The sequence below is a fragment of the Octopus sinensis genome, unplaced genomic scaffold (genome assembly GCF_006345805.1).
Source record: "Octopus sinensis unplaced genomic scaffold, ASM634580v1 Contig16543, whole genome shotgun sequence".
NCBI classification, from domain to species: Eukaryota; Metazoa; Mollusca; class Cephalopoda; order Octopoda; family Octopodidae; genus Octopus; species Octopus sinensis.
In genome coordinates, this window is record NW_021834419.1 from 7799 (window position 1) to 17829 (window position 10031).

Sequence of the window (10031 nt, forward strand, 5' to 3'; positions counted from 1 at the left end):
TAAGCAGTTCGCCAATTTTCATAATATTTTCGTGATCGTCAATATTTGAATTTTTGATTAGAGAAATGTAAGTTTTAATGGTTCCGAGTGCTCTGAAAGCTTTCAATAGCTCAACTTTTTTTAATATAATCCTTTTCGTTACTTGTTTCATAATTTTAGTCATTAAATAAAGTCAAGTACTGATTGAAATTTTTCATCTTCTCTGGATTTCCCTTCCAACAAGAATAACGAGCTGTTAAACGAGCCGTCACTAATTTTTAATGAAAAAATCAATCAATTTCTGAGATATCAAATTGTATTATCTAATTTTATGAAGGAGAAACAAAATGTTATAAGAACTGCATCATTATCCAGACTAATAGACTCCTCGCCAAAGCAACTATTTTTTGTAAAACAAGTTGAATTTTATTGCATGTGTTCGCTGTGGAAGAAGATGAAAAAATGTAAGTTTACTGTTCACTTTACGACTATGCTCTTCACAAAGTTGACGATCCAATGTGGAATTCCAAAGCAATCCAATACGTGGAACAAAAACTCGTGATCAACTGAGTCAAATTACTCCTTATTTAAAAATTGGTTAATGGGGAACTTCTCTTTGGCGCCTTTAAATTGCTTCCTCGTTCTAAGCTGATTATCTAAATCAGTGATTCTCAACCTTCTTTACTCAGGGGCCGCAAATTAAAAAAAATTATAGGGACCGCAAAATGTCGATTCGCAGACATATGTTGATCCAAACATCGCTACATTTTTATTTGCATTATTGACTAGATTCGGAAATCGGTTCTCTCTAATTCTCGAATAAAAGTCAATTATTGAAATGTTGCTGGACAAACTTTTCAGTTCAACATCATTTTGCAAATCAATCAATTCCAGTTGGTAAATGCCGGAAACCTTTTCACTTTTCATAATTAATGGAGATGCAAATAATCTCATTAAATTTGTACCTTCTCTAAAGCTCTGTCAGCTTAAATTAAATACTAAAAACCTGAAATCTTGCATCAAATTGCGAATTTATATTTTCAATTATTTTAAATATTTACCAGTTGAGCCACTTTCGGAATTTTTCGACAAATAAGGAAAATGTGTGTAATCATTATTTGCGCTTTCCATAAACTTAATTTCTTAGCAAAAGTCATTGATATATCCATAAATTTGGTAATTTAGCTTATTTCCCCATGTAGTTCGACATTTAAGGCAGAGAGATGCACCGATAGATCCAAATAAAATGTTAAATCTGCTACCAAGGACCGAAACCGAGGCAAGCCGAGTCCTCCGAGATTTTCGGCCCCAAGACACTCCGCTTCCTTCGCTCGCTCGGCCGACGGATTTCAAGGACTAGCCACGATCCAAGAGAGTATTCTTGGCTCCTGGAACGTCTGTCGTTTGCTGTGATCCGAGGGAACGGCTTCGCCATTCGAGAGGCTGCCCGGGTGTCTCGTGAGGCCAGTAATTAGTTTAGCTATCTTTTCACTTCCATTCACTTTAATTCTTAGTTCAGAAAAAACAATATATATATCAAAAAAAAATCTGCTACCCATCCATTCTCTTTCAATAATGCATTTTCCACTTTATTTTCAGTGAATAAAATATTTTCAGAAAGAAGTTGATAAAATCTACATATAAAAATAAAAGAAATTAACCTTTTTGGACAAGAGCTACGACTTAACACTCTTACTACTGAAAAAAGGACATCGCCATAATCCGAATCGATTTTAGTTGAAAATGGTTTAAATTTTCGGTGATTCAAGGCGTTCGCCCGAATCCAATTGACAATTTTTATCACTACATTAGAAACATTTTCCATTTTAATATTTTTGGAAATTAGGTTTTCCTGATGAATAATGCAATGATGCCATAATACTGAAGTCCAGTTATTATCACACCTCCATGTATTCATAAGTCCACGAAAACCAGTTTTTTAGTTTCTCAGTGAAGTGAATACAATAAAAAATTCTTCGTATATTCGAAAGTTACTCCCCTTATAAACACTACTAATTGTTCAAAATATCTTTGGAACAATCAAGCGCAAAAAAATAATATTGAAAATCTTTACTAATTCTAAAAATGACGAAACAATTTTCATACTGTGAAAGTTCGTTAATCGGATTATCAGATATATCACTGACTCTTCTAGTAATAGTATCATTACTTAGAGGTTTGTGTGGAATATCGAAAACAGCGGGCGAACAACATTCCGATGCAAATATTTCGATTGCCGTTTTATATAATTCTCTATCAGAATAAGACTTCATATTTTTAGCCAATAGGTAACTAATTTTGTATGATGTCAGGTTAATATTAGACGAATATGTGCAACTTTAAATAATCTTCTTTCATTTGTTTTAGTTTTTTCGTCCGAGAAACACCAGTGAATTTGTCATAAAGAATAGAGTCGTTCGATTGTATACGTTTTTAAAGTTACAATAATAGAATTGCATATTAGGCAAAGAGCCTTTCCATTGACCTTAATAATGAAATATTTTTCCTTCCAGATGTGTTCAAAAATCCTATTTTCCTCGGAAATTTATCGATAACGTTTAGAATTCGACATGAAAACAAATAAAAAAACGTGACAATTTTTTATTCATAAAATTTAAAAATATTAAATCAAAAAATAAAATATTTATAGAAACATAAACCCCTCAATAATGAACTCTACAGAATCACCCATACATCCGAGATTGCAAAGAAAGTGATGTTCACGAAGTGGCTGCTCTTTGGACATGTCTTAAGAGCCTCGGAAATGACGCCGGCCCATCAGAGCATGGAATCCTACTTCTGCTCATTAAATAAAACGGCGTGGGGAGCGTGGGTACGACTAACAGAGCGTATCCTGAGTCGGATGGCAAAAGTGGAATCTTAATTAACTTTTTGATTCCGCGAGATTGCTTTAATAATAATAAACCCCTCAATTAAATCCTAGGGGCCGCACTTAAAAATCACTGATCTAAATTAAGCCAAATCCCTCGACGAAATCGGCAAGTTTATCATTTACACATTTGATGACAAGTTTGTACAAAGTTGACATACACGTTATAGGGCGTAAGTCCATCGGAGTCTCACAATCACGTTTTTTAGGGATCAAATAAGTTACCCCAGTGTAAAACCAGTTATCAGGCATGTACTCTCCGTTAATTATTCTGACTATTTCTTTACACAGAAAAAGTTATACGTTCCGTTACATCTAGTCAGGTGCATATTTGAGCATATCCATAATAAAATTACTTGCAAGTTGAGGTCGCATGGTTTCACTTTCAGTAGACCTCACATCCACAAAATCATAAAATACGGCTTCCATATTTTTCTTGCTCCAGACATCTTCTCAAAATCACAAGCATTCCCCATCACTAAACCCATATAGGGTGGCCTCATTGGTCGAAGATAAATTTCGGTAAAATCTTCTGAATCCTTCTTCGAGGTATGAATGGATATCTCTTTCTGTTTCATTCCAATTTGATTTTTCAATATTTAAATTCAATAATATTTTTCACCATTTTCTATCCCTATATATGCTATTAAATTACCCTAATTTTAAACACTTTTTTTCACAAACTTATGTCCAAAAGTACGACATCCAATTCAATATCTCTAATTAAACAAATGTCTTAGCTTAGACAAATTTTTTAAATTTTATTTATTCTAATATATTTAAAAATGATATTTTTCACTAAGTGACAACTACCGTTCTTGATAAAAAATTGTTTAAAACAAACAAAACCATAAAGCCACAATTAAAAATATTCAAAATCAAATTCATTACAAAACACTTAAAATCACAACAATTTCAAAGGAGTAATAGCCAGAAGCACCCTTTTAACACAGTCATCTACAGATGAACGCAATCCATCATCCTCAGAAATCACATCCTAATTAATTTATAAAAACAAAATACTTTCGAAGCCACATTAACAAAAGCCCTCGAATCGTCCACATTGACAACAATTATATTCGACTCCGCACAAGAGTCAACACAATCAGAACCAAACATATCCGACAACGTTCGACTAAGACACTTCTTCATCTCATTGGTGTCAATTTCCACTTTCTCCTCCACCAAGGACTCAACATCAGGTTCACCTGCAGAATTTTCGTGAGCTTTGAGTATAATAGACAGCACTACGTCCGCATATAAATCCGACCCAGGACTAGATGACCACTATTGATCATCACATAAACAAACCTCCATAATTACATAATCTTTAAAAAAAGTGACACCCACTTTGTCAGCAACTACAATCTTGGAGGATTTCGTGTCCTCTGTAATAGATTCCGTCATTTGTCTCAACATTGTCTTAACCTGGGCCATCGACCCCGAATAAGGAATTGTCTGCCTTTGTAGAATGGATCCCCTTATTAGTTTTGTATAATCTATCAACAAATGTATAATAATTGTACCAACCAGTGACTTGGGAGGGGTCCATAATACGGTAATTGAAATTCCGTTTAACAACAACCCCCGAAATTCTATCTCCTGCCCCAAGTCGTTTACCTGCAGCCAATTTTCCAACAATCTGATTTATAAGCCCGAGATATTACTTTGGCTGTTCTTTCCCCTTTAAAAGACAATTCTACAATTTCCGTATTGGCTGGGTCGTGTAGGTCAATATTATAGTGAAGATCGTCCTCATATTCTCTTATTAAAGCACCCTTCAGTCTCCCCATCACCGACCGCTCTCCATGCACTAAAATCTGCCCTCAATACAAAATTCTAAACAATATGAGAGGGTTTTATAGTGCGGATAAATTCGCTCGTCTGCTTATAATCTGTGTGGGCAGAAAATGAAATGTACTCCACAGAACATTTCAAAGGCAGAGACCCTCCCTGAGAGGTCGGAACAGTCTCTGGCGACCTCAAAATTGCCTACATTGACATAACACTAAAAAACTCGCGCAAGTGTCCCTTCGACACAATATCCGGCAATAATCACTCCATTTTTGGGATCTGTACACCACATTTCAAAAAGGTCTCTACTAAGTCCACTCTGCATCATTCCGGGAGAGGCAAGCACCACGGAAGGACCAATATCATCAAACTCGTCCAAACTCTATTTTTACACAAATATATATACACGAATATTTGAAATATGCTTAAACATAAACGGGTTGGAAATCGATATTTGTTTCCGTATTTTCTCGTTCATGGAATCCACAAAAGTCTGGAAGACACTCATACATTTCCTGGCCAACTGGGAGGCGTAGTATATCGGTATTCCGTGAAGACTCGGATTCTGTTCCCAGAACTCGTCTAAATATCAATTTTCCGCTATTTTTGACCAACCGAGTATAAGCAACAGTTCCTGAGCTCGTCCGAGGGCGAATACTGGAATTAAACACCGTCCACCGCGGGAAACAATTTCCTGAACTCGACTAGTGAATCGATGTTCTCTGTTTTCCTGTGATTCGTGGATATTAGTCCCATAAGTTGATTCCTGCAGTCAAAACGAATAAAAATCACAATTATGAGCACATCCGGTTTAGTTTTGGGGATTTCCGCGGCCATTAAATGTCGATCCTCCTCACATGAAAAGTCCCCGGTATATAAGACTTTCACTCCCGCAATTTCAACAAGAAACATGGCAGCCCCGAGGACATGTCCTGCTGAGGTGCATGAAAATTTTATTCCGTCGACAATCATTTCCTGGTGGTAATCAATGGTCTCAATCTTGGCCATGCTGTCGGCTATGTCTGTTAGGGTGTATAGAGGACGGTCGGTGTTGGCAAAACTATTTATTTTTTATTATTTATTTTATTATTATTTATTTTATTATTATTTTATTATTATTATTTTATTTTATTATTATTTTTGAATAAAAAATATAAAAAATGAGTTCTTACCAAACTTTGGCGTAATCAGTCAGAAGCCAGCGATAAATAGCTTTTGTTGCATGTGTCATGAAACAACGTCCACGGAATGTAGTTTTTTGTAATAAATACGGCAACGAACCACAATGATCAAGGTGGAAACTATTTTTAGTATAAATAATTTACTGGCTTATTAAAAGAAGGTCAATTTTATCCAAATCTACAGAATCAAAAAATGGGAGAGAGTCCAGACCATATCTGCCTGGATGTATTCCGCAGTCTAACTATTTGTATTAAAATTAATTTAATAATACCATCACTACTTTGTTTTTGAATTCGAGAATTATACAAGAACGACCAACTTCCTGGCCGGCTCCTCTAGTCATTAGAACTCATAAAAATACAGTGGATAGACTGAGAGTTTCTCAAAATCACCTAACTCAACAACACCTGACATTTGATTTAAATTTAAAACTACAAATTTATATTTATGAATGAATCAAGATTATTTATTTTATTAATATTTCGTAAAATATCACAATATCAAGCATATTTATTATAGCACTATATTTATTGCGAAATTTTTAATAGGCCAGAACTACGTGATTTTGTTGATTTTCAAAAGCGCTTGAAAATTAGCTGCAAAAAAGTACAAGTCATTAAATGAAGTCAATAATACGGTAAACATGACCATTTTTATTTTGATAAGCAAGAAAACGAGTTCGGAACTGTCAAAGCTTCACCCAATTTAATATTTAAAATCAAGAAACCGACCAACAATTTTTTTAATACTACTTTAGTAGATTATTTGTTTATAAGAGTTTGGAAATTAATTTTCCCAAAAAAAGTTAAGGATAATTTACGAATATGTGACTCAGAAATTTGATTTTATTTATTATTAAAGATCCCCGAAAAATCATAATTATGTTTTCTTTGTATTCCATATTAAAATTTTCCACATAACTTTTTTTTACGTTTTCTTGTTTTTTTATTAATCGTGAGGTGAGTGTGGAGGATGTTACCAAAAAGTCGTCATTTTGAGCTGAGAATATTTATTGACAGCAATTTCGAACCTAATATTTTGTATAGTGCTAAGTTTGGTAGTAATTTTATGATTTATTTTTTATAGTTCCTTTCAACTGGATTCGGTTTAAATTGTTCAGTTCTAACTTGATAATTCACCGTTAAAAATTACGAAATTATAATTTTGTGGGCAAAAAGTATTAAAAATGTTTTACCATTCGACTTTCGATGATTATGTTAACTCAACAAAATCAAAAGTTGTTTCAAATTATTTAATAGCTGAAGTGTGCTAATAAGTGAATTTACAAAAATTGGAGCATTTTGTAGCATTGCTGACCCAAAAATTTTACAAAATCAATAAAACATAAAGAAGTTAAGTAGATATATTAATTAAAGGAATTCCAAAAATTGATGAAGCGATATTTTGAGATAATTCAATATTTTTAGTTGGATTTGTGCGTGTTATTTGCTTATCTTGCTGTCTGTGCAACTATCGTTCCAGAGATCCTAGAAATTTATATTCTTTATTCAGTTGATTTTGCTGGCTGTTTTACTAGGAATTGTCTCTCAATCTTGCGACCCGGTACTGTGTTTTTAATAAATAAAGATACAGTTCCAAATATTGTTAATAAATTTATAATTTTTATTATTGTTAAATATTATTTTTAGTTTAACCCTAAAATTATAAAATTCAAAAGTTAGTTAGCGTGTTCATTATCGCTTTGTTGCTTTCTTTATTTTACAATTATAATTTACTTTTTTCATTACATTTTGGTGATGATTCTTTTGCTCTGATATATATTGATGTTATAAAACGAGCTTTTCAAATCTGAAAAATGATAATCTAGTGTAATTTATTATTTTAATTTATAAGAGAAAAACTTGTGTCTTTTACTTATATTAAATACCATATCAAATTATTGTTTACCGTATAGGTAGCCATACTTTTTGCAGGCTTTTTGATTGGATTAATTTTTAAGACGAAAGTGATTGCCCACAAATATAGATTGATTCAAAAATTCGGGAAATAGTAAACTATACTGTTTCTCTTATAAATTTTTGGAAAAAATAGAATCTGTAATTGAATTTCGGTTTATGTTAAACATTCTTGTAGCTGTGGAAGTAAAATAAATTATGAATTCTTGGTTTGCAAAAAGAGCGCTGGTCTTTTTCCCGTAACTTGAAATTCAACAAAACTATTTATTCGATTTTTTATTAGAGCCCTGGGTTTGAACAGAGTGACAGAAAATGCTTAAATATCACGACACTTGTCTCATTTTAGAGAGGAAAGTGCATAGTCTAAAACTTCACGTAGGGGGAACGCCTTAGAGAAGTGAATTTTTAATTTTTTGATGACTTTTATTCAAAAATAGGCAAGAGTCGTTCTCGAATTCGACCAAAACAAAAAATGATGATTCGACAGTGTTGGATATAGATTTGAAAGATTAAGTAAAAAAAGCTTTAAATGTAATTTAACAGGTAAATAAATGCTCATAATTTATAGAAACAAATATCTGCGATAGTATTGATTGTGTCTCTGAAAGAATATTTTGTGAATTTTTTTTTGATAATGAAACATTAATTTTAAATTTAATAAATAATAGACGTAGAATCCCACTGTCATCACTCCGAATGAAGGTTCCATGCATCTAATATGCAACCCGGATTTACAAGTAACGCCGTCATCAGTAATCTCACTGCGGAACCGGATGTCTTAATCAGCCACACTACAAAAATAAAAAAGGGGGACAAGATGGAGCAGAAACACATGCCTATGTTTGAATTAGTTATTTTATATGTAACATGTTTTCTTTCTTTCTTGATCTTTACAAAAAAAATGTGGCCGGCCTGAACGAGATGTCAACGTATCGTTTACATCTTGCGGCAGGGCTAAAAAATTAACTTAAAACAATTTATCTTCACAATTTTAAATTACCAGCACATAAGATGGCCTGGATGTTCCCCCGAAGATCGGCAACGAGACTCTTTAGAGAAGATCAAATGTCTCGTTGTTTTTACTTTTTTGTGAATTATGAACAAAATTGACAATAGTTAAATTTGGCAATTTTATTATTAATTATGGTATTAAATTTCTATTTTAGTTATTTAGATATTTGTTGATAAATTAGTATTTTATAACTTTTATCCATTTTTAATTATAAATATAAATTACGCTCTTAAATATTTTTGCTGATTATGTCTTTTGTTATTTCTTTTATTCTAATAATCAACTCATTAATTTTTTTGGTATTTTCAACTTATAATGTTTTAGACCTTCACAGGCATTGCAGTTTACGTTGGATCAGTCCTTTTAATATACTTCAAACACACTATTAGTACTTTAAACAGTCCAAAACCATTTTATACTGCCATTGCTATTGCCTTTTCAATTGGATTTCTAACCCTCCTTTCCGCAATTTCTGGTTTTATAGCACCCGTCAAAAGATCGAAATGTCAAAGATATTTTGTAATCGATTAAGTTTTTATTTATTAGTTCATGAGTTTCCTGTGGATTTTGTTTTTTGCGATTTTTACCTTCTTAATATTTCTAGTGATAAAAGATAAGCAAATTATACCCATAGTTCCTAAACGGATTGATGAAATGGTTCAGGAATACAACTTTTATGCAGTTCCTGTCGATTTTATACAACAAATTGTGAGTTATTTTTAACGAATTTTTAGTTTAAATGTTGTGGAGGATGGGGAGGACCGTCGGATTATTCAAATAAGACTTTACCCCGTTCTTGTTGTCCAATTTCAGCAACCAATTGTACTTCCCCGATGGGATATAATGAGGGATGCAGTACTTTGATTTCATATTATTTTACCGAGTATTTCAAGGTCATTGTCGGGTTTACTGCCGCGGTTTTGTCTTTCCAGGTTTTCTAATTTTTTAATCATTTTTAGATTATTGGAATAATCTCGGTCTGTTATTTGCTCAAGACAGATAGTCACGAATATTTTGAATATAAAAATTATTAGTTATTAATTATTCCTTGATTTTCGTTGTTTGATGTTAATTTTGTCTTTTTTTATTTTAACAGTTTTTTGGAACAAATTTATTTGATCAATACAAAAATCTCATTTATTCCGAATTTAAGCAAAAATTGATCTTGCACGTGTTTATGTTCAAAATTAAATTTTATTTTGCGGTTTTAAACAGACGGTAAAAGGTATTTTGTTTTCGGTAAAATAACTTTACATCA

General features: G+C 32.6%; 1 non-coding gene and 1 pseudogene across 1 annotated transcript; one reads left to right on the forward strand and one right to left on the reverse strand.

The window, feature by feature from the left end:
* Positions 1–3905: 3905 nt before the first annotated feature.
* Positions 3906–6188, reverse strand: LOC115230849 (annotated as a pseudogene).
* Positions 6189–7594: 1406 nt separating this feature from the next.
* Positions 7595–7663, forward strand: LOC115230851. The gene has a single exon (XR_003883463.1). It is a non-coding gene; the product is annotated as a small nucleolar RNA SNORD36 (small nucleolar RNA).
* The last annotated feature ends 2368 nt before the right edge of the window (positions 7664–10031 follow it).